The sequence below is a fragment of the Rattus norvegicus genome, chromosome 15 (assembly GCF_021556685.1).
Source record: "Rattus norvegicus strain SHRSP/BbbUtx chromosome 15, alternate assembly SHRSP_T2T, whole genome shotgun sequence".
NCBI classification, from domain to species: Eukaryota; Metazoa; Chordata; class Mammalia; order Rodentia; family Muridae; genus Rattus; species Rattus norvegicus.
In genome coordinates this window covers 39,388,856-39,415,201 of record NC_141548.1, presented here as the reverse complement: position 1 = coordinate 39,415,201, position 26,346 = coordinate 39,388,856, and the positions used below count along the sequence as shown (strand labels likewise).

General features: G+C 36.2%; 1 long non-coding RNA gene across 5 annotated transcripts in view; it reads left to right on the top strand.

The window, feature by feature from the left end:
- The window catches only part of LOC148000985 (uncharacterized), a 67,858-nt gene extending 48,006 nt beyond the window's left edge, over positions 1-19,852 (top strand). For 2 of the 5 annotated variants that reach the window (XR_015638843.1, XR_015638847.1), the window contains exons 3-5: positions 1,388-1,454; positions 3,053-3,138; positions 6,982-9,915. This is a non-coding gene — a long non-coding RNA (uncharacterized LOC148000985). Of the gene's footprint in view, positions 1-1,387; positions 1,455-3,052; positions 4,066-4,334; positions 4,442-6,981; positions 9,916-14,608 lie in introns of those variants that run through there. The other 3 variants (XR_015638844.1, XR_015638845.1, XR_015638846.1) reach the window with 3 other exon arrangements.
- Positions 19,853-26,346: the final 6,494 nt, after the last annotated feature.

Below are 26,346 nucleotides of genomic sequence, written 5' to 3'. Positions count from 1 at the left end.
CTTAAGAAAAACTGCTGGCTGGGGAGATGGCTCAAAGGTTAAAAGAGAGCACTTGCTGCTCTTTCAGAGGGCCCAGGTTCACTTCCCAGAATCCACATGACAACTCACAGTCCCGGTTCCAGAGAACCCAACACACGTTTTAGCCTCTGTGGGCTCTGTGCATGCAAGAAGAGAACAGACACACAAGCAGGCAAAGCCCGCAAACATACAATAGATGTGACAAGTAAAAGGAAAATAAAAATAAAGCTCAACACTTTAAAAAATGTTAATTTCTAACTAGAACTGGCTTTTTCTAATGTATTTTCAGATGTTGGGGAATTTGTAGTTTGTGGCCCACTTAGTAGCTTTGTAGTGCAGTTGAAATTACAGTAGACCCTTCCCCATTATATGTTGTGAGATAGTCATATAAACTATATAGCCATTAAAATAAGAGTTCTGTATATTGTAACTGTATTCAGCAGATAAAAACCCTTTCAAGAAAATATATGTGTACAACAGTTACGTTTGTAGTTATGGTGTAAAAATTCATGTAGGACAGATAAGTACTTCATCAAGATTATAGTTACATTGTAAGAACAGAATGAGACCAGAACTTAGCACAGAAGGATCTTAATGTTTGATTGGGATTTTTTTTTTTTTTTTTTTTAGCATTCAGTATAGAGTTGGTTTTGGGGTAGAAAATCATGTTGGCATTATTGGAAAAGGGGATTGATGGATTTTGAAAGAAAAAGAAATGTTGCTACTTCTGTGAGAAAGTATTTCATAATAAAATGCACACTTGGAATATGCTGGTAAAATTATAAAGGTTTAGTGTATTCTTTCTGTGCTATCTCTTGTAATAAGTACATGTATGTAGGTATGTTGGTATATTCCAGTAATCCCAGCACCTAGGCAAGAGTATCCCAAATTCAGGGCCAGTTTGGGCTGTATTAACAAGACTGCCTCAAAAGTACAAGTACAGTGTATAATCATATCCCACAGAAATCAAACAGTGCGACTAAGGTCACTAGGGTAGTTTTGTTTGATCATTTTAAAGGATGGGCTGTGATGTATTTCCTGCTAGGGTGTGAGGCCCTAAATAAACCCTTTCCCTTAAGAGGAAAGCACAGCCGTGAGAACAATTGCAGCATTGCTAGTTTGTCTTATTTTTTGCCTCAGACATTTCTAAACAATATTTTCTTCTGGTGTGTTTTAACATGGCATAATGCTTTATTTCCAGATCTTTTACTCCCCTCAGAGTTATTTATCCTCATAGAGATTAGTAACCACTGATTTTTTATTTTTTTAATGTTTAAGAATCAGGAAATAGTGATTGTTGGCATCAGTTGAAAATGTTTTTGCTTATGTAATAAGATCAAATTCTAAAGTCTTTACTCTTTTTTCCCAGGTTTAACAATGATAAAATGAAGATATTACTAAAACAGCCCTCTAAGTAGCCCAACAATTATTATTTTGTAAGTATTAGTTTCTAGCTCCTTCCTTCTTCAGTGACCCAGCACCACTGCTACGAAGACTTGTGTTTGGTATCATATTTCCATTTGTATCTGATTATTTTTCTGTTTATTCTTGAATAACTTAAATCGCCCATTAGCTCTCTACTAACTGATGTTTGATATTAATTTAGAACAAGAATGATCTCATTGCTTTAGGCAACTTTACTAGTGTGGAAAGTATTTTATAGAAAGACCCTGTTATCTCCAAGTCTGAAATCACAATATTTAATCCTTTCTTTAAAATTTACAAATAAGCAAAGATCATTTTTAAGGCTTATATATTTTTATTTTATTTGTGTGCATATATGTGTACCATGTATGTTCCTGGTATGCATGGAGGTCAAAAAGAGGGCATTGGATCCCCTGAACTGGAGTTATAAGGTGTTGGTTGTAAGCTACCATATGGGTGCTGGAAACCCTGGTACCTGTAAAAGCAAGAAGTATTCTTAACCAAGGAGCAATCTCTTCAGTACTGGTAATGGTATTTTTATTATCATTACTCAAAATGTATTGATCTTACAGTTTTATAGCTTGAAAATAGACTCGTGAGAAATATTTTTGGTTTATACATTCATTTGAGACTTCTTTGTACATTCAACTTTTAAAACTTCAGAGGAAGGGAAAACAGCCAGTGCAGTTTCTTTTCTGTATGTGTACACACTTTTACACACATTAAGATTGTCCTGATTCATTTAAATTTTGAAAAATATAAATTATAACAGTAATTCTAACAGATTGGCTGACATTAATATATCTCTAAGAAAACTAGCATTAAAATCGTGTTAAATACATACAAGTAATTATTTCTATGAAAGTAATTCGGATTCTCAAATTAACAGTATCCACTTGAGCTAATTTTAAATCTCTGCAGAGAATTCAGGACCAAGTTTCTGTTGCTAATGGTGTTAAGGGTTAGGTGACCCTGTTTAAAAGAAAGTCGGTGCTTCAGATGCTTCCTTTCCATTGTGTCAGCTATCTCATTGGTAATCCAGAACCTGTAAGTTAGGTGACCTTATAATTACAAATGATCAGCCATTCAACTCGAGTATTCAGAATGGTTTATTTGAGGCCAGGTGGTAGAGAGGTAAGGTGAATAAATACTGAAACCTTCATTTTACTCATGGTGAAATGCTGTTTGCTTTTTCTTTTTTCCAATTTTTATCTCTGGGAAATTAGAATTGAAATGTTTATAAATCCTAACCTTGTATAATCTAGGCTAGGGTTCATTAATTGGTCACATGGAAGCCAGCTTCAGCCTTGTATCAAATTAAAGTTTCTAGGAAAGACAGTTTTTCTCAGTTGATAGTGTATTCCTACTGTGACCACACTACATTATCCTATGTGGTTTTCTGCTGTGTCTACCTTTCTCTTTTATTTATTTAATACCATAGTTTCTCTCAAGATAGTGATTTAAGTTAATCCCTTATGGACTGTGTGTGTAAGAGGAGGGGGTGGGGGTTGTTTGTTTGATTGACTTTTGTGTGTTTGGGGTTTTTTTTGTTTTGTTTTATTTTGTTTTGGTGAGGTGTCTTTTTTTTTCCTTCCTTTTTCTCTTACAGTGCTAGAGATGAGAACCAGAACCATATAAGGTCCAAGACGAGCACTTTTCTGTGCATATGGATGTCCTAGAAGTTGTGGCATAATGGTATTAATATGCTAGACGTACTGAATTGAATAATCGTAGTTTTGCATTCGTTTTTCTAAGAGATTTCTTTCACATTTGCTTTCTAGTTTAGAGTTCTAATAGAAAATTTTTTCCGCTTAAGAAATTCAAAGTCAGGGGCTGGGGATTTAGCTCAGTGGTAGAGCGCTTACCTAGGAAGCGCAAGGCCCTGGGTTCAGTCCCCAGCTCCAAAAAAAAGAACCAAAAAAAAAAAAGAAATTCAAAGTCATACTTTTCTTTTCCTCCTTGTTTTTTGTCTTTTTATTTTTGATTTGATTTTTCACATTACATTTTTAGATACATAAACTTAATTATATAATGCCAATTTAATCTATATCATTTGAGGGGCTGGAGAGATAGCTCTGGTTAAGAACACTTGATACTCTTCCAGAGTACCCAGATTTGGTTCCCAGGGCCTACAGCAGACTACATCAGGCAGCTTACAGCAACATGAGTATCCAGGATACCCAACACTCTCTTCGCTGCTGGGACCCACACACCAATGGCATACTTTTACATATACATTTACAGAAAAGGTAATTTAAATATATATGATTAATAATTTAAAATCTTTGAGTACATTGTCTACATTAAAAAATATTAGATTATCTTTTTAATGTCCTAATAAAGAAACAAAATATGAAGAAAAAGTCACATTCAGTCCTCTCGGTATTGATCATGCTGTAATCTAATAATGATATAAACTAATTACTTCCTAATTCAGGAAACATTCTGACTACTCTCAGAAGCTATGCTAGTTTTTTTAAAAAGAGCTATTTTCCATTAAGAAATGTGTCAGCTGGGGTTGGGGATTTAGCTCAGTGGTAGAGTGCTTGCCTAGCAAGCACAAGGCCCTGGGTTCGGTCCCCAGCTCTGAAAAAAAGAAAAAAAGAAAAAGAAAAAAAGAAATGTGTCAGCTTAGCAATACAATAGTAGTGATACATAATCATACCAGTTTTAAGTGTTATCAGTTGTTGGATTTGAATAATATAAATATGGGAATTAATTAATACTAGAAAGAGGGGAAGGGTCAGAATATTTTTATTATTGAGGAAGTTAGAATCGGTTTTATGGCAAGTGATGAATTTTTTGTTTTTAGTAAAAATGTAATTGTGTAATTATGTGATAAGCTAAAAATTTGATATTTTTAATTTATTTGCAATATAATTTCTTTATAGTATCAACTCCTGTCTGTTGTGCTACTTCAGAGGAAAGTTTACCTACCTTAAGTCTCTTTAGGAAGATGGAGAGATAGCTCACACAGGCAAAACACCAGCCCACAAGTAAATAAACAAACAAACAAACAAATAAATAAGCTTATGTAAAAAATTAGTTTCTTTAAAAGGAAATGTTTCCTGGGAGAGAAGTGTATGCTAAAAGTGAAAAATAGTTGCTTGGTTTGGAGTTGAATAGTGATGAAAGGGCCACCTACTGTCAAAATTGGAGACGGAGAGTATGAAGTAGTCTGTGTTCTGAAGGTTATATATTACTTTATAATTCATGAGTTCATTGTAGTCTCTAATTTTTTTAATTGTTGAAGTTTTGAGAATTACAAAGGTTATTCTTTATCCTCAAAGCCTTTGATATGTAAATGTTTAATAGAACAATTATGCTGAATCTGTATCTTTATGCTTAAGCCATGATGATATTTCTATTCTCAACATCATAACCATGGAATTTATTAAGTTTTATTGCAAAATACAAACTTTTTTTTCCACTTTGAGTAATGTTTCACCTTCTAATTAGATTCAAGTACTAGAATTCTACTAAGAGGTTACTTTGGATCTTAGAAAAGTTAAAACTGGCTGAAAGTGTAGCTCAGTTTGTACGTACAGTGCTTACCTAGAAAGTATGACACTCTGGGTTTGATATCCTGCAACAAGTAGACAGGGTGCAGTGGTGCGTGCCTGTAATCCCAGAGAAGGGCAGAGGGCAGGAGAGAGGGAGAGTAAGGTCATCCTTGACTAGTTAGTGAAATTCAGGACAGCCCTGCTTATATGATGCCTTGTATGGATGGGAGTGAGTTGGGGGAGGGTAAAATTAAAACGGTTATACCAGGGTCTGAAATTTGGTATGTTCATTTTCTTTGTCTGAGACAGCTTATCGCTGTGAAACCCTCCCTGACCTTAAATTTATAGTACTTCTTCTGCCTCTGTCTCTAGAATGCTGAAATGATAAGCATGTTCCACTCATAACACTTAGCCACCCACCTGGTTTGGGTAGGAATTGAAATTTGCAAATATACAATCCGATGCAATGTTTCAATGTAATGATGCCATTTTTCACTTTTTTTTTCCTTTTTTTTCCCGGAGCTGGGGACCGAACCCAGGGCCTTGCGCTTACTACGAAAGCGCTCTACCACTGAGCTAAATCCCCAACCCCCATTTTTCACTTTTAAGCATGAATACATTGGGTAATGTCTTCAGAACATTTATTGTGATTATTCTCATCTTCTGTTCTGAAATTTGAACTTTTAAAAAAATATCATTGTATGAGTATGCTACATTTATGAATGTCTGCACATGGGTGTAGGCACTTGAAGAAGTGTCAAGGGGTTGGGGATTTAGCCAAAGGCCCTGGGTTCGGTCCCCAGCTCCAAAAAAAAAAAAGAAAAAAGAAAAAGAAATGCCAAGGCTCCATGTGGGTGCTGGGAATTGAACCCAGGCCTTTTAGAACTACAAAATGCTCTTAACCACTGAGTTAATAACTCTGCAGCCCTGAAACTTGAATTTCAAAAATTTCCATGTAAAAATGAGCAAACTGAATACAGAATTAAAGTACATATTCAGTTGTCAGTGATCACACATCTGACTTGTCCTAAACTGTCATTTTAGTTTTGTGGTGGTGGTGGTGGTGGTGTTGTTGTTGTTGTTGTTGTTGTTGTTGTTGTTGTTGTTGTTGTTAAAACAATTTCTTTCAAATATGTTACATAAGCTCATTTTCTTAGAGAAAATTCACGTGTGGAAATGAAATTTTTCAGTATTTAGTAGTATGCACTACAAATGGTTCTGTCACTTTCACATATCAACTTTTAGAACTAGGGTTTTTAAATGTTTAGAGAAGAAACAGTTCCAAAGATTTTATAGTGGTACTATTGCTACATCAAAGATATTAGCATAGCTGGCTTTTAACTTCCCAAATTTTGTTGCAATATTCCATACCCTTAGCTTTGCTATTTAAGTAGATTCTTTGTTCCCTGGGATTTGTTGCCCTGTCATCAGACCTTAAACCTGGTCGTGTTTTCTCAGTGTTCTTAGACAGCTTCATGAGATGGCTGTGGTTCAGAAGCGTTCTTTAAAGGCCTGTGTGTGTGTTAATGTTCATTCACAGATCCCAGGAGCCAGAGAGGGCTCCATATATTAGAATAACAGCCATGGGAGAGACTTATACCAGAGAGAATGTCAAGGTTCTGACCTCAGAGTCTGTATTCTGTCATTGTGCCCCAACAAATTACTAGTTGCTTATTATATTAATAATAAGTTAAATTCAAAACCTGTCCCATTATTCTGATGCAGTCAAGATGATATATAGCTTAGGCAACATGCCTAAAAATCTCTTAAATATTTTGTGAAGTGCTAAATTTTATGGAAACAAGATGAATTAATATTGGAAGTTTTTTAAGGTAAGTAAATATTTCTAAAGAAAAATATTAATTGAAACAAATAGAGTTGAAGGGAAAATAGGACATTTTGATCTACTTAAATTGCTGTGAAATTCTGGTTTCTTATACAAAGAATATTAATTTCAGGTATTTAAAGATTACCATATATTCCTATATACACTTGGGTTACCTTCTTTCTTTTTTCTTCTTTTCTTTTTTTTCAGAGCTGGGGACCGAACCCAGGGCCTTGCGCTTGCTAGGCAAGCGCCCTACCACTGAGCTAAATCCCCAACCCCTTGGGTTACCTTCTTGAGCAAGACAATTTAGTTTACCTATTTTTTTAAAAATTTACTTATTATATGTAAGTATACGGTCACTGTCTTCAGACACACCAGAAGAGGCATCAGATCCCATTACAGATGGTTGTGAGCCACCATGTGGTTGCTGGGAATTGAACTCAGGACCTCTGGAAGAGCAGTCAGTGCTCTTAACCACTGAGCCATCTCTCCAGCCCAGTTTACCTATTTTTATCTCACCTTTCATAATGCCTTTTTTTTTCTTTTAAGAACATCAGTAAAAACTTGAACTATATCAAAACCCAACAAAGAAAATTACTTTGGTCCTTAGGCTAGAATATAAACCACTGAGTTTGGAACCAGGCCTGGGGGTGCACACTTCTAACCCTAGCCTGCAGGAGGAAGAGCAGCAGATAGACCTCTAGGTTCCAGACCAGCGTGGTCCACAGAGTGAGTTACAGGACAACTAGAGCTACACAAAGAAACCTTGTCTCTAAAGACCACTGAATTTGAAACTATAACCATTACATAAAGATAAAGGACAAAATCATTTTTAATAGCGTTTACCTTTAATTATTTTCATACTTTTTTTTAAGCTGGCACACTTGAAACCAAATATTTGAAGATGTAAAGACAGTGTGGTATCTCAGGTGCCCTAAGGTGCATAGGAATGGAGCAATGGCCTGGGCTGTACTAGGAAATGACTGCCACACAGTCTAGTTTGAATGGACAATCCGCTATGAAATGCAATAGTAAAAACAGTTCTTTATCTAGAGATGGGCTCAGTCCACCACTAAAGGGAAAAGACTGTCTTTTAATAGTGTGAGAAAACCTAGATATTTACACACACAAAAACATGAAGTTAGAACTTATTATGTAGTGAAAATTTTGTTTCAGATAGTCAGAGACTAAACAAAAATATCTAAAAGTGAAAACCCCTTAAGAAAACTTAAGGTAAAACTTCAAGACAGGGGATTTGACAAGTATTTAATACCAAAAATAGAGGTAATAACATTTTATAAACTTCCTCAAAATCTAAAACTTGTGCATTAATAACTGTAAACAAAACACAAAGGTAGACAAAATGGAAGACAATATTTGCATATCTAGTTTTTGGTAGGTAGTATTAACTGTTAAGCCAGAAATTTTTTTTTTTTAAAACTCACCATCAGTAAATAGGCAAAAACCAAAAAAAGTCTTGAATAGACATTCTTCTAAAGAAGATACATGATTACCAATAATAACAATGCTAAGCTAACTTAATACTAGGGAAGTAGAAATTCAAACTCAAGATAACTGTAGCAACCATAGTATAACAAGTGGGAGAGTGGTTACATAGAGTAGATATTCAGTAAAATATTTAAGTGAAAATAATCGTGTATGTTTTAAAACATGTCTAAAATTTAACTAGACAGTAGGTTTGAAGAGAACCTAAATTTTCATGTAACTGTGCTGGTTGGTTTAGAAACTTACAGACATCTAGAAAGAAGGAATGAATCTCAACTGAGGAATTGCTTACATCGGCTTGTCCTATGGACATATATCTAGGAGGCATTTTCTTGGTTAATACTTGATGTGGGAGGACCCAACCCACTGCGTAGCATTACCCCTGAGCAGACGGTCCTGTGTATAAGAGAGCAAGCAGTGCAAGCCAGTATGCAACATTCCTCTACAGCCTGTGCTTGAGTTCCTGCCTCCTGTTTCCTGATTTTAAATTCCTGCCCTTTGTGATGGACATTCGGTTGTAAAATGAAAAACTGTTTTCTTCCCTGGTCACTTTTGATCATGATGTTTTTCACAACAATGGGAAACAAATTAGCACACTGTAAATTCAAGTATGTGTTGATGTATCTTAAATAGATGTTAAAAATTGTATTAAAACTTGCAGGCAATAATAGAGAAATGGGTGAAACCATGGTTATTCATAAATTATCTACATACATTTTAATAATAGAGAAAAAACAAAACTTAAATGGAATATGACTGTGCTCATGAACAGAATAACAACTGTGCATCCTATAAATACTGAGAACAGAAAGCAAATTTATTTGTATAAAATTGTTCTATTATATAAAATGATATACCTTTAAAGGAACAGCCTTTGTAATGGGAACCATACAAATGGTTACTTAGGCCTGAGCTACAGGATTCCTGTTCTGTATCCTTTCAGGAAACCAACTTGACCTGTCATCCTAAGATGTTGTTCTGGATAATGGGTGATAAAGGACACTGAACTCAAAATGACTATTCCAATATGGAAGTAATTCTTGAGTGTTCATGTGTAGATTGGGGGGGTATATATTTCATGTGTGTGTCTTAAGTATTTTGCTAGTATACATTTCTTGAAACTGAGCTCTTATATGTTTTATGTTTGACCTTTAACATAAAGCTTCATCCTATGAATTTGGCTTTGAAGGGTGTGCTGCTCTTAAAGTAAAACCCAACTTTTATAACTGCTTTATATGTTAAATACATTCAGAAGTTTGGCTAATTTAATAATCAGATTCTTATTAAGTTGTCATGGAAAAATGACTTGCTTTTCTCCTTTCATGATTACTATATAAGTTATAGCACTGTGTTTGCAGTAGGCTTTTATTAAATTTATGATATAGAAATATATTTTATTCTGCTGAAACCTTATAAAATTATGCACATACCAGTGATGGGTTTTTCAAACATGGATTTTATGTATTTTGCTTTTTTCCTAAAAAGACTCTTTTGTAAATTACTATTCAGGTGCTATGAGTTTTCAAAAACAAAACCTTGGAGTAAAGTAGCAGCACATAATGGTTTGTGGATTTTGAAAAGGTGCAGGCCATATTGTGCTGCCTCAAAATACAAGGATCTGATCTTCTGAAGAAAGTACCTGTCTTTTTATTCATAGCTCCTATGATAGCGATGTCAGCAGTGCCTTAGCAGCACGTAAATATTGGCGTTAAGATTCTGAGATTATCTCCAGTATTGACTGTGCTGCTGAAGTAAGGTTGACAATACTCTACAACCGTAGTTCAATGTGTACTGATGCTACTTGTGTGTTTTCCAGTTTTTCTGACTTCATTAGTGACTTTATGTTTGGTATGACCCTGTAATGATGTTAGTAACAGCTCTCCACATAGTGTGTCTCTTAAAGTACTATATAATTGTGGGATGGTAATATAGCTCAGTTGGTAGAGTGCTTCTGCCTCGCATGCACAAAGCCATGGGTTTTACCTTACAACTGCATCCCAGGTGCACACCTGTAATCCCAGCACTGGGGAAGTGGAAAAAGTAATTAGAGGCTTAAGGTCATCCTTGGCCAAAAAAAGTAAGTCAAAGGAGAACCTGTGTATGTATGTATGTATGTATGTATGTATGTATGTATGTATGTATGTGTATACACACACACACACACACACACACATATATATACTTTTGTGTCTGTGGGGAATTGATTATAGGATTTCTAGATACCCAGATTTGTAAATACTTGAGTCTCCTGTATAAAATGTCTGCTTGTGATGAATGCATGTCCTCCTCTTATATTTAAACTTATCTCTATATTGCTTTTACTGTGTTGTGCAGTGGATGGTTGTATTACTCAAGTTATTCCCATAATGACGAGAAAAAAAAACTGGACAATTCAGTACAAATGCAGTTTTTGCTCAAGAAATAATTTGTTTGGTTTGTTCTTTTTGCGTCTTACCATATAGACCAGGCTGCCATGGAGCTCAGAGAGAGAACTTCTTGTCTCTGCCTTCCAAATTCTTCAGTTAGATCTATGGGCCACCATGCCTGACCACCCAAATGTTTCGAATGTGTGGTTGTTTGACTCACAGATGGAGCACTGACTGTAATTGATATAATAAGTATTTTTTAAGTCCTGAACACCTTTCCAGAGTTTTTAAGAACTACAGTGGTAGAGTATATTCTTAGTACAACTTTCCAGCATTTTCATATAAGAAGTACCATAGATTTATTTTAATGTGTCTTTATATCCTATATGAATTTGAACTCAGATTATTACTTATAATAGAAAAATGTTTTTTCTCTCTCTTTTTTTAATGTATTTATTTTATGTATATGCGTTCACTGTAGCTGTCTCCAGACACACCAGAAGAGGGCATCAAATCTCATTACAGATGGCTGTGAGCCACCATGTGGTTGCTGGGAATTGAACTCAGGACCTCTGGTAGAGCAGTCAGTGCTCTTAACCACTGAGCCATCTCACCAGCCCCATGTTTTTCTCTTGATTTGAAATTTTCTTTAGATACAGATAAAGTATGAAATACCTTAAGTCCTTAATAGGAGATTTTTAACAAGTCAAAAGTATGAAGGACTTCTGTGCCTTAATACTTAAATTCAGATTAAAGCTACATAGTTATTAATTTTATAAATATATTAAGAATATTTTAATTATATTTCAGAGGAAATGTTCTTTTGACTAGCCTATGTTTGTTATTTGAAATACTTGGTCATTATTTTAAAATATTTAAGAAAATGTAGGTATCTCACAATAATGTTCTATAACTCTGTCATTACCTACAAGGAGCCTCTTACCTTTTCAAATTAAAGGTTCTTAATGAGTTCTACCCAATACTGTGTGTTGTGGAAATCTTAAAAGTATTTCAGTTACTTATTAAGGAATTGTATCCAAAGGAACCACTACCCAAATCTAATTTAAAGGTACAATTAAGTAAGTTTTAACTTATTGATTTAATTATAAAATAAGACTCTGTTTTAGGAGCAATCATTTTTTTTCTAGTGGGGGTGTCCATGTGTAAAGTAGAAAAAGATTATATATTGTGGCTAGAATTTGAAGCTTTTGTATGAGGATGATATTGGCTCTTTTACGTATCACTATGGGCCATTGAGGTAAGCATTTGTTACACAAGCATAGTGTCTCTTCACAGCAATAGAAAACTCACTAAGATTACTTTAAGTGTATGTAGTTTTCCCCCCATCTTTTCAAAGGGAAGAAATAGCCTGTATATATTAAAATATACATTTAAGTGTAAATTTTAAGTATATTTTAATGACTTGGAAATCTAGAGTTAATTTCCATCTTTCTGATAAATTTTGAAGCATAAATAGCTAGTAGCAAAATTAAAGTTATGCATTTACATTAATAACAATTTAATTATCTTTCAAAGAAATAATTACACATGGATATTCTTTTGTGATCTAGGGTTTTAGATGTACAGTTTTACAGGTTAACATTCTAATTAAAATTGGTTGTTTAGTTTTGTGTTTTCCCTTTTGCAAATGAATATTACTATCCCTTTATGAAAAATATTTTCTGAGTGTCATTTTTTATTAAATATCATCCAAAAGAGAAAAAGGAGTCCTTATTGTGTTAAATAGTCTTGGCTCCAGCAAATATTTAGGCATGCTACTTACAGAAGAAATGAAAGACCATCGATGCATTCCATCTACCGAGGAGTTAAGGGATAGCTTAGAGCAGCTTTATGTCTAATACCTGGAACCTTTTAATGCACAGGGTATTCCTCCACCAGAAACTTAAGGGATTATGTTCTCGACTAGTTCATTTATGAAATACGTCCTAGGCACGCCAGTTTTCACTACTTCTGTTCCTCTTTCACTTTTTGTTGTTGTTTTGTTTTGCTTTAGTTTTGTTTGTTTTCTTTTAGTGTCTAGGGATTAAACCCAGGACCTCAAAAAGAGCTCTACTAGTAAAACATATACCAATGCCAAACACGAAAAATACTGATGCTGCTTTTGTGCTAAATGTTCCTCAGCCTAACCTATTAATGTGTGTGTCCAATGGATCTTCCTAGTGAAGCAGACCCCACACACACACACTTCTCTTTGGTGAATCTAATAAATAATATCTTTGGAAAATGATAGCTTGCATGTTTCTTCACTTTATATTACAATATTTAGGAATGCTGATATGTAAACTTTCCATGTGCAATATTTAAAATAACATTTTAGTGTGAATCAATGAAGTTGTCAAGTATTGTGCTGAAATAAAGAGAAAATGTAAATCTTTAAAGAAATTGTGAATTTTAATAATTATAGGTTTTTATATCAATTTTATATTTTCTAGTGATATGAAAATGTTAAATTTTTTGTCAGATAGCTTTAAAAATATATTTGGAATCAGATGTGGTACCCACATGTAAACCCAGCCCTGTGTAATTAAGCCAAAAAAAGTACAAAAACAGCCAGGCATGGTGACACACACCTTTAATTGAGATTGAAACACTCAAGGCAGAGGCAAGTGGATCTCTAAGTCGGCCTAGACAGCATATTTGAGATTTGTAGTATTTACATAGTGAGAGATAAGAGATTTACTAATAGTTCAGTGCTGAAGATCATCACAAAATCAAACAGTTAAGTCCCTGGCTTTTATGGAATTTACAGTACTGATGGGCAAATGACAGTTTTATGTTCTCTGGAAAAACCAAGGTGGCAAGATGGGAGTGGTAGCGATTGCTATTTGGAAGTCTTTTTTCAACTCTACCTTTCAAAAGTATGTTTGGGGGATGTTTCCCACAGGTAACATTTGAATAGTAAAAGATTTTGAAGCTAACACAATTGGGGTGTTTACAGGAACAGCACAGAGTATGTGAGACAAGAGTGAGTTACAGTTAATGTAAACATGTTAAAAGTTGGGGCTACTGAAATGAGTCCACTAGTAAAGGTTCCTGCAAAGCCAAGCCTGGTGACCTGATTGAGTTCAGTTCCCCAGGACTTAAATGATAGAAGAAAAGAAGGGACTCAAATAAGTAACAATTTGAAATATATTTAAAAGTCTGCTGTATTAGTTTAATATAAAATTTGGTCTTAGTACTTTAGGGTAATGTAGATAGACATTAATATAAAATTCAGTCTTAGTACTTTAGGATAACCCAAACAATTATATGTTCCTTAGCCTTTTGGCTTTTGCAGATGGAAGAAACTGTTTTTATTCTGACTCAAGAGCCTCCATCCATGACCATTAAGAGAAGGGGGGAAATGTTTAAATGGGTGATTAACCAGGTTTTTATTAATAGTGCTTTGTTGGCTCTCAAATTGTTTTCCTCTTGATTCGTTTTTGCGAGAGTCAAAGTAAGTGGTTCCAAGAAACACTGAATTTGTTCATGTTTGTCAGGGACCCAAGCAGCCACAGTCTTTTGATTCCTCCAGTTTTGGAATTGTTGCTGTACTTAAGTGCCTAGTTATTTCTCTCTTTTTAGCAGCATCTCAATGGGGGGGGGGGTGTTTGTTTGTTTGTTTTATCACCTTCAATGTATACCACTGATTTGATTTTCTAAAACCCTGCCCTTTCCTGCAGAATAAAAGTCCACAATTGGTATATCATGCATCAGCCTTTCTAAGTTGTCAATTTTTTTTTTCTTTTTTTCGGAGCTGGGGACCGAACCCAGGGCCTTGCACTTGATAGGCAAGTGCTCTACCACTGAGCTAAATCCCCAACCCCAATTTTTTTTTTTTTTAATGATTAACTCTAAGCTTTTTATTTTTAAAGGCCTCTTCCACGATGTACCTCATTATTATGTTTGGTCATGTCCCATGTGGCTATCAGGAGACAAACTTTGTGTGTTCTTTCCTTCAGGGTTTAAAAGAGTTCCAAGGACCAAACTCAGGTCACCGAGTTATACAGCAAGTACCTTCACTAGATATGCCATCTTGTTGGTCCCGTCTCTGGTACATTTTAAGTTTTAGGCCAGATCTCCGTCGTGTGTGCCAAGTAATTCTTCAGCAGCAGCAGCTAACTATTCCTCCCATGAGCTGAGCGACTCGGTGTCTGTATTTGTGGTGGATTTTGTTTGGTTTTGAGATGGGTTTTTGCTCTATGAACAGATGGTATCACAGGAAAGTGACACGACTAACTTTATATAGTTTTTAAATCTTTTAATGCAGATATTAACATTTCTATCAATGATTGTGCCTCCTTTACTTACATGTATTAATCTTTTAAATATATTAGAAATATAAATGAAATTTTAAACTTTAAAATAGAGAATTAAGACATCCAGAACCACAAAGCACTAGCCTAAACGTTGTCTCCTAACATTCATATAGTGATGTTTTATGTTTTACCAAGTGAGGTCCTACCTTTCTCAGATGGTGTTCAATCTGCTACAGTAGTTCAGTTTTAGACTTTTGAGCTTAGTAAATAAGCTCTTGGTGATTTCTTATATTTATAGTAGAAAATTTTGAAACATTTGTAAAGTGTATCAAAAGTTAATCTATGCAGCTGTTTAAAGTGTAGGTGAATGAGTGAACAAATTATAAGTAAATTGAGGTTATAAAATATTACAAGTAGGGGTTGGGGATTTAGCTCAGTGGTAGAGCGCTTGCCTAGCAGGCACAAGGCCCTGAGTTCGGTCCCCAGCTCCGAAAAAAAAGAAAAACGAAAAAAAAAAATATTACAAGTAGTGTCATTAGATTTATCACTGGTTTACTGTGGATAAGAGATTTTATTAAGGATGAGCAGAGTCTTTATTTAAATAGTATATGCTTGGTTTTTGAACAGGAGAGAGAAGTTCTTGAATATTTTTAAAAGTCATTTGAAGTAGTTGTGTTACCTCATAGTCACCCCTTTGGAAATTTATAAAAAAGGAAAGGTACTGTGCAGAAATTATAAGAGTTATAATTGGGAATTAACTATTAGTACTAGGCAAATAATTTCAAAATAAGATAATTCTAAAGTTAGCTTCAATTGTTTTTGCTGTTAGGTTTTTAAAGCAGAATGAAAAGATTTCAAGAGTTCAATTCATTTTTAAAATTTGCGAGTGTGTTTATATGTGTACATACATGCATGCATGCATACATACACTGCACACTAGTCAGAGACATTGGACCCCCTGGAACTGGGATTTACAGGCATTATGAGCTGCCTGCCATGGGTATTACAAACTGAGCTCTGATCCTCGGCTAAGAACATACCATGCTGTAAGCACTTAAGCCACTTCTTGATTTTTTTTTTTTTTACACTTCAAATTTTATTCCCCTTCTAGTCTACCCTCTGACTGTTCCACATACCTCCTCCCTGCTTCCCCTGTCTCTATGAGGATGTCCCCACCCTACCAGACCTCTAAACTCCCTGGGGCCTCCAGTCTCTTTAGGGTTAGGTGCATCTTTTCTGACTGAACCCAGACCCAATAGTCCTCTTCTGAATATGTGTTGGGGGCCTCATATCAGCTGCTGTATGCTGCCTGGTTGGTGATCCAGTGTCTGAGAGACCTTAGGGGTCCAGGTTACTTAGGATTGCTGGTCCTCTTATAGGGTTGCTCTCCTCCTCAGCTTCTTGCAGGTTTTCCCTAATTGAACCATGGGGGTCAAGTAGCTCTTCTTGAATTCTTCTCCCCTCCCCCCCCCCCAGCTGGGGACTGAACCCAGGGCCTTGTGCTTGCTAGGCAAGCGCTCTACCACTGAGCTAAGCTAAATCCCCAACCCCTCTTCTTGAATTCTTAATCGACAGATTGTACTATCATTTATTCTTCCAACCTTTAAGGCCTCAAAAGGAAAGTATTAGAGGAAAATGGTAGGTAAATATATTGTCATTTTGAAAACTATAAGTGAAGTGTCTTAGGGTTTCCATTGCTGTGAAAGTCATCATGACCAAGGGAACTCTTGTAAAGAACAGCATTTAATTGGAACTGGCTTACAGGTTCAGAGGTTCAGTCCATTATCAAGGCATGAAGCGTGGCAGTGCCTGGCAGGTACGGTGCTAGAGAAGTTCTATATCTTGTTCTGAAGGCAAACAGAAGACTGACTACCGGGCAGCTAGGATAGTCTCCTAGCCTACCCCCAAGGTGACACTTTCTCCTACAAGGCTACAATTCTTGGGGCAAGCATATTCAAACCACCACACCAAGTAAATACAAATTCCATTTTGAGGGTTGTGACAATTTTTTGTTTTGTTTTTTTAAGCTCTGGCTGGCCTAAAACTATGTAGATCAGGCTAGCCTTGAATTTTAAAGATCCACCTGCCTTTGCTTCCCAAGTGCTAAGAGTACTGTCATATAACCACCATGCCCCACCAGAATATGGTTTAGTTTTTATTTATAAACACTGGATAATGTAGTGAAAACTGATTCTGGTGTAAAAATTAGGATTCATGGGCTGGAGAGATGACTTAGCTCTTAAGAGCACTGACTGCTCTTTCAGAGGTCCTGAGTTCAATTCCCAGCAACCACATGGTGGCTCACAACCATCTGTAATGGGATCTGATGCCTTCTGGTGTGTCTGAAGACTGCATATTCAAGTATAAAATTAGAATTCATTAGAGGCCTGGGCAACAAAGTGAGAGTCTCAAGTACAAAAGCCAAGACAAAGGCAATTGATGTTACTCGCCTTAATGCTTTTCTAGACATATGTGGACTTGTTTTTATGTTCCCTTAGATTGCATTTTATATTATGTGTGTGTTTTCCTCATGTTTATCCATCTACCATCTGGGTATCTAGTGCTAGGAGGTCAGAATTAAGTACAGGGTTCCCTGGCACTGGAGTTATGGACAGTTGTGAGCTACAACATGGTCTGGAACGCAAACCTGGGTCTTCTGCAGGAACAAGATATGCTCTTAACTGCTGAGCTGTCTCTCCTGTTGGTTTGTTGTAGCTAGAGATCAAACCTAGGGCGTGCAACATGCTTGGTAAGCTTTAAAAAGGCTACACCCTAGCCTTCTTAGCCTCAACTGTTAGCAAAAGGGTTTATCTGGTGGGTTAAAAGTTATCACTTATATAATAGTAGTGGAAAACATAAAAGCAAATGTTAAAGGATGACATTTCTAAATATTTTAATTTGAGCTTGAGGGTGTAGAAACTTCTGTGGGCTTCCTCCTTTATCATGCCTTCCGACTCCTCGTCATGCTGTGAAAAGTACTTTAGGGAAAGGCAGTCCTTAAGGTTTGTGTTTCAGTGACCACATTAAGTTTATCAAGATACAAGATGAGATTTATGTTTGGTGGGGGTGTGAAAATATTCTTGAGTCAGTGTTTGTAGTATGCACAAGGCCCATGTTGTCTCGCCCTCATGATGCTAATGGTGATTCTAAAACTGTTCATGTAAAACTCAAGAACGTGGTATGCAACTATATTTATTAATAAACCTCACTTGTCCAAAAATCGGACTACCAAAGAAATCTTTTCTTCAAAAACAAGAGTGTAATTGAAATTTTAAGTCATTTAGCAAGTCAATTGCAAGGTGGCTCAGTAAGTAAAGGCACTTGCCCCCAGGCCTGCACAAACATGGAACCAACAGGTGGAAGAGGCAAACCAGTTTCTGCAATTGTTCTCCTACCTCCACACATGGAGGCAAGGTTAGTTAAAACCTGTGTGTGTGTGTGTGTGTGTGTGTGTGTGTGTGTGTGTGTGTGTGTGTGTGTATGAGTAGGTACGCATATGCTCTGTTTCTCATGCTACAGTATTAGAAGTCAGAGCACGACTTCTTACATGAATCCCTGAAATCAAACTCAGGTTGTCAAGCTTGGCATCAGATGCCTTTACCCCTGAGCCATCTTACCAGCCCTAAATTTAAAAAAACAATTGTAAACTTAAACTTCAAGTTAGAGTCTACTTCAAGAAAAGACCCAGACATGCATAGTGGCACACACCTTTAATCCCAGTGTTTGGGAGGCAGAGACAGGTGGATCTCAGACTAGTGCAGTCTACAGATCGGAATCTTAACGTCTGCCTCCATTGTCCTACCATGGCTTCTCCGCGCTCTCTCCTTTCCGTTCCAGTCTCCTCCTCTTCCTTCAAACTCTCCCACCCATCCTTCCTTCTCCAATGACAGGCCTCCTATCCTGTACCTGCCCCTCACCTGTATTTTACAAATTCAATGGGGAGAAGGTTCTGGTGAAGTCACCTGAGTTCTGAGTACTTGACTAGGCACCTGTCCTTGGGACAGTGGAATTAATATCAAAATACAGATAACTCCAGGGCAAACCACAACAAGAGCTATCATAAGTTTTTAAATTTAGTGATTCTGATTGCTTGGGAGTCTCAATTGCAAGAAATTTGTAGTTTTGTAACTTGATAATTTGCCTGATTTAGATTGTATATCTGTGGTGGGAACAGCACTGGTTTAAGATCTGCCTGAGTTCTGAAAAAGAAAAATAGAATCAGAAATGTTCTTTCTAGAAAGTGGTATGTTGGTGTAACTCAAGAGAGTTCTGCAATGGTTTTAAATATTTTCTTGAAGTTCTATGTTGGTAAAACTCCAGAAAACTTTGTAATGGTTTTAAGTAGTTGTCAGTGTGTCAGGTCTAAAAGAAGCTGGGAACAAATGGCTAACCATGGTGTCTATTAGCATACAAAAGAGCATGCTGGCCTCTAAGCCCTCTGCCTAGGAAGTACCTCTTACAGAATCCATGCTGGCATCCTCCCTCTTCTCAACTTTTCTTATCCCACTCCTACCCAAAAGTTCTCCAACTCATGGGCTCCCTTCCCCCAGCTTTTCATTCCTATATAACCATGCCATTTGAAACTCTTTGGGTCTCAATCCTAGTCTTTTGCACCCCCAACCCCAAGCCCATTCTAAATCCTGCTGGCCATACTATCTACTCTAAACTCTTCTAGATGTCCCTGGCTGTGCTCTTCCTCATAATCTGCAATAAAAACCCTGTCCTCAACCATACCTTGCAGCAGTCATGTCCTCGTCTCAGACACTTGTTTTCTGGTAAGAAACTAAATTCTTTCAATGCATGTTTCCTTATAGCAGATTGCCTTGGTTTCTGTGTAGTTAAAAAGAATGATTAAATTTGAATTCTGTAAATAAAGATTCTGAAAAACTAGCATACAAATTCTTTATGCAAATTAAACTATTGCTAATAAACATTTGTTTTCCCAAACCGTTTGTGATGGAAATCTTTTCATATATCGCTAATGTTAAATCACATGTAGAGAATGGGTGTAAACCAACAATGTATTGCAAGAAAGGAGAAATATAAAATACTCAGATGTCTTACCGAGCAGCCAGAGGAGCTACAAGGCTTTTTAGGGGGGAAAATTATTTATTTATTGCACTGAAGGACAAAATTGAGGTGAGTAAGCTTCTGGGAGGCAAGTAAACTCTTAAAAGCCCATCTACCAACTGTGGAGTGTGCATTATGGTAATGATCACATCGTGAGGACCTTAGAATTGATGAGATAGGAAAACATTTTAAAGGCTTCTTGAAATGTGAACATCAGAATTCTTACCTTAAAAAAGTTTTGCTCGTGCTGGAGAGATGGCTCAGTGGTTAAGAGCACCGACTGCTCTTCCAAAGGTCCTGAGTTAAAATCCCAGCAACCACATGGTGGCTCACAACCATCTGTAATGAGATCTGATGCCCTCTTCTGGTGTGTCTGAAGACAGCTACAATGTATATAATAAATAATAAACCTTTAAAAAGAAAAGCTTTGCTCTTTCAAGGGTTAAAAATCCAGGTCTTCCCACTACCTGGTACTTACTATTGTAATAGAAATAAGGAAGATGATAAGAATGCCTGGAAAGTATACTTGTATGAGACAATGTTAAGCACTGGTTGTCATAAATACTTCACAATGGTACTAAGTGTCCCACTGTCAGGTCCCACAACAGCATAATCTTTTCCTAAGAAAATGACATTTGTCCCCAATAAATATATGCTACTTATAAAGCATAGTTGCTCAATTTCTAGACATTAAAGTATATGGGTTTTCTCCCACTTAATTACATGGCATCCTTCTGGGAGCTCATCATTGCCTAATATAACACACCTTTGCCATTAATGAGCTAAACTACTTACTAAACAAACACTGAACATGTATTCTGAGTACCTCCTGTTAGCTTCTAGAAATACTTGATTGCCGCTTTCATTCTGCCTTTCACAGTAAATTGAAGTTCTATGGAAAGTCCTACTTAGCCTGTAGACATTTTCTTGGGTACTGATTCAAAAAAACTATCCTTACCTATATGCAACTAGTTTTATTATATCATGATTCTGTATCTCTTACTAGCCTGTTAATGAAATATGTTTGAGTCCAGGATATCTTAGCTCATTTAATGACTAATGATGTAATTAGGGCTTTTAATTCCATGCTCCATTCGTAAATATGTTCCGTAATTTAATAGAATATAGTAACAATATTAGTGTGCCTTGCCAGATAAAGGCAACTTGGTAGCTAGGAGTAGGAACTTTCAGTCCTCAGCTAAGTGAAATGTATAGTCCCCAGCTTCACATTCTCTGGAGACAAGGTGAACATGAACGTAGTGGAACAACATTTCATGTATAAAGTGATCCTTATAAGGGTTCTTTATTTCTCATAAAGATGACACAGTAGGATAAAGTTCACAAAGCTTATTTACCTCTAATATTTCAAAGCTAAGAAAATCTGGTTATATATATTTTAAACCTTCAGAAAAGTTTAGAAGAATAAAGCTGACTCCCAGATGTTCTTGTAAAACTATTAAAACACTTAGAAAAAAAGGAATTCCAGTTTTGCTACCACCTCAAGATTACAGGTTTTAAATGTATTGAGTACTCTGGGATCTTAGTGTGGGTCAGGAGAATATTTAACAATGTTAAAAACCTGAAGTATTAATATATTTGCTGAAATGGTGGTGCTCACCTTTAATCCTGGAACTTGGGAGGCAGAGGCATGCAGATCTTCGAGTTTGGGAGTGGCCAGAGCTACAGATATAAACCAGATGAAACTGGAAATTCCTTTTGATTAAGAAAATTCATTTGTTCCTGATGCTTTCCTATACTGACTTTTACCTGCTTGCCCAACCCAGAGTACCAAGACTAGGTCTTACCAGCCTTAATCCATAGCACTCCTATTTGCCCTGCATTTGGAAATAATAAAGATCGTCCTGCTTCTATTTTGTTTATTGTAGGACTGGTCCTAACTCAGGCTCTAATTCATGGCAGTCCTGCTCAACCTACAGATTACTATTGTAATCCATTTATTAAGGATTATTGAAATATCCTATTAAGGTATTCTGCTTTATTTTTATGTATATAATATATAGTGCTGATAGTAATTTTAACAGTTTTTTTAGATTCACAGGTTATATGCTATAGTATATCTTATACTTGATATAGTAGATATCAATGCCTAATACTCAAAATCTTTAACAGTAACTTCAAAAGGCAAATCAAACATTTATAGGTTTTTTACTTTTTATCTGTTTTTAAATTTATTTTCTCATAATTGAAAACATAACTACAGAAATAGTAAGATGAGGTTTTTAAAGAACCCACAGAATAATATGCAAAGTGAAACAACAAATATCCACTAGATTGTTTAGATGATTCTACACATAAGAATCTGCAAGTTACTTTTTTTAACCTCATTTTAAAGGCGTCAGCTACAATGTAGCTTCCATTCTCGTTCAGCAATGCATACACAATTATTCACTGATCTAACAAGTTACTTTGTTCAAAGACATGTGCTAGTTTTAATGTCATGAGGACGTATTTCCCTAGCATAATAGGTGAACATGTATGAGAAGTTTAAGATTTCCTCCTAGTAAAGAAGGACATGAAAATAGAGGAACGGGCATGATGCAGTGTAAGTCATTTGTGGCTTGAAGAGGTAACTTAGAGTACTTGTGTAATATGTGCAAGACCCTGGGGTTTATTCCCAAACTAAAAACATAGCCAGGGGTGGGGGTGGGGGGTTGCTAAGGAAATACTTGGGTGGCTTGGTAACTTTTCCAAGGAAATAACAATGTAAACAAGTTTAAACTTTTCTGTCCTAGAGTTCAGGGTGGTCTTGAAAATTGGCTGTGCTGCTGGTTATCTGAAGCTTAACCAGATTTGAGAATTTGGATTCTGTCATGGCCTGAAACTTTTAGTCTTAAACAAGGATCAACTTCCAAAAAACATTTTATTTATATTTAATATAATAACATGATACAAGCAAAAGGGGCAACTTGGAGCTACATGGAAAATGTAATATTACCATGCAGTTCTGCAATTTTATGTTTAACTTGGCCATTATTTTTTTTCCTTAAAACAAAAAAATTATCTCCACTGTACCTTGGAGAATATCTATGAAAGATAAAACATAATAAGTATTGATAGTGCACACCTGAAGTTTAGTACTTGAACTGAAAGCATAGCAGGATTCTGTCTCCATAAATAAATAAAATCTAACACTCACCAAACAGGAAAATAAAACCTCTTAAAATTTTTATCAGACAAAATATTTAGTTTGGTTAGTAGGGAATTATGCAGCACTTAACTGAGGTTTACATTCAGTATTAACTTTTTTTTTTTCTTTTCTATTTTTCGGAGGTGGGGACCGAACCCAGGGCCTTGCGCTTGCTAGGCAAGCGCTCTACCACTGAGCTAAATCCCCAACCCCCAGTATTAACTTTCAAATGTCTAAATGCATTAATAGAAACTAGTATTTCAGTGTCATCTTAAAGTACTATTAATTTCTTAGGATAAATTCTTATATAGTATAATGCATGTGTAGAAATTTTAAGAATTGTACTGACTTAAATCCTGTACAGGGTCTCATGTATCCCTGCTGGCCTGTAGCCCAGATGTCCCCCGGTCCTTGTCCTGAGTGCTGGAACTGAAGAGTACAGGCTGGGAATGTAGTTCAGTTGCTAAGGGTGTGACTACCATTCAGGGAGCTGGAGATTTGAGCTCAGCATCTCATAAGCCAGGCCTAATTGTGCACAGCACTTGAGGAGCACAATCTGGACACATTTCATGGTCATGGTCACAATCATGTATCAAGTTTGAGACCTCAGATATATATCCTGACTCCCCACCCCCAAAAAAGAAGAATTTGAGTTTCTAATTTGGCGCTAAAGGTTCAACTTGAAGAATTACACTCCTTTAAACAAACTAATCAAAATTGTACTGTACAGTTTCACAATGCCTCCATGAGATCCAGCTGTAAGGCATTTTCTCAGTTAGTGATCAGGTGGGGAGGGCTCAGCCCATTGTGGATGGGCCATCACTGGGTTGGTGGTCTTAGGTTCTGAATATAGAATTATAAGAAAGCAGGCTGAATAAGCCACAAGGAGCAAGCCAGTCAGCAGCACTCCTCCATGGCCTCTGCGTCTAAGTTCCTGCCGTGTGAGTTTCTGTCCTGACTTCCTTTAGTGATAAACAGCAATGTGGAAATATACACTAAGTAAACCCTTTCTTCCCAACTTGGTTTTCGTTATTGTGTTTCCTTGCAGCAATAGAAACCCTAACTGAGACACTGAACAAGATAGGGGTTTTTTGGTTTGCTTTGGTTTGGTGATTTTTGGTTTGGTTTGGTTTGGTTTGGTTTGGATTTTTTTGTCACTTTCCTATAACAATATAATTTGGGGTTTGAGAGATGATTCACTGGCTAAAAGCACTTCCTACTTTTCCAGTGGACACAAGTTTTGTTCCCAGTGTACCACATTAGATGTCTCACAACTAACTACCTGTGACGTCAATTCCAGGGAATTCAATACCATCTTGACTCCTTGGGCACTACATGCACATAAATAAAAATAAGTATTTAAAAAATAAGTGGGGACTGGAGAGATGGCTCAGTGGTTAAGAGCACTGACTGCTCTTCCAGAGGTCCTGAGTTCAATTCCCAGCGACCACATGGTGGCTCACAACCATCTGTAATGGGGTCTGGTGCCCTATTCTGGTGTGTCTGAAGACAGCTACAGTGTACTCATATAAGTAAAAAAATAAATAAATCTTTTAAAAATAAATAAATAATAAGTGAATTTAATGAAGATTTAATTGGTGAGTATATGAAAATGTCTGCCTCCCTTTCTGAAAGACTCATGCCAGTATCCCAGTTACTGGCCCACTCAATACAGTGAAACAAAGGAGCTCACTGAGATGACAAATGTTTCCAGATGGGATAAGGCTAAAATAATGAATGGACTCTGCTCATTCTGAAAATACACTCTCCCTAGTGAGGAATACATATTTCTAAATTATGGTCAATTTACAGGGCAATGATTGCACATATTTTTAATTCTAGCAATTGGGAGGCAGAGGCAGGCAAATCTCTTGAATTTCAGGCCAGCCTGGTCTACAGAGTTACAGGAGCTTAAAATAAATAAATAAATAAATAAATAAATAAATAAATAAATAAATAAATATATCCATGGAAATATACAATATATAGCAGTCATTTGTTCAATAAATATTTATTGATATCTACTTTGTGCTAAGTAATACTCTTAGCATTGAAGAAACTTACTGTACAGGACAAAAAACCCTGTCCCTCTACATTTACCAGTACAATTCATAATGGCATTAAAAAGAAAATTCTATTTATAAACTCAAAATTGTGATCAGCAAATGTGAGTGACTAAGAACATGTTAATAGCATCTTAAACCTTTCATGCTCTAGTCGTTGCTAAACTGAGATAGAATATTGTCTTTTACTTAACAATTTTAATAGTCTTATCAACAAACACCACAAAGAATTAAACAGCACCATATGTATGTCAGTTATATCCAACAAGTTAAATCACACACATTGCAAAAATTTACCAAAATAACATTTTCCTGTTAAGTGTAAGAAAAGTACACCTAACGCATCCTTCTCTAAAATAATACACTAAAATAAATTTCAGCCTGGCAGCGGTTGTACACACCTTTAATTCTAATACTCACAGGCAGGTGGATTTCTGAGTTTGAGGCCAGCCTTGTCTACAAAAGGATAGCAAGTTTGTTTTGTTTTGTTTTGTTTTTTAAGGAAGCTGCCAGTTCCACAGAAATGAGAGGATGGATGCTAACATCCCAGACTATCTCTTGCTCTTGGACCAATGCTGTAGTCACTGACCTACATATTACTAAAAGTATTCTACTTCTTGTAAGTAACTTTTTGAGGTCCTCTACAAAGGTTGGTTTTTTTTTTTTTCTTTCCCACAACCTAGATTTCACAAATTTGTTTTTTTTGTTTTTGTTTTGTTTTTTTCTTTTTTTCGGAGCTGGGGACCGAACCCAGGGCCTTGCGCTTGCTAGGCAAGCACTCTACCACTGAGCTAAATCCCCAACCCGATTTCACAAATTTGTAAACTACTCTTAGAAACATTTTTACCAAGCTTTTCATAGTTAGGGTTGTACAGTAAGACTTCTGTCAGTATGAAACAGGCCTTATTACTATGCCACAAGACTGGCCACAATCTTGGGCATACACAAGCAGTTTTTTTTTTTTTTTTTTTTTTTAAGAACATTTATTATGTATACATCATACAGCTTTCTGCCTGCATGTATGCCTGCAGGCCAGAAGAGGGCACCAGACCTGATTATAGATGGCTGTGAGCCACCATGTGGTTGCTGGGAATTGAACTCAGGACCTCTGGAAGAGTAGACAGTGCTCTTAACCTCTGAGCCATCTCTCCAGCCCCCAC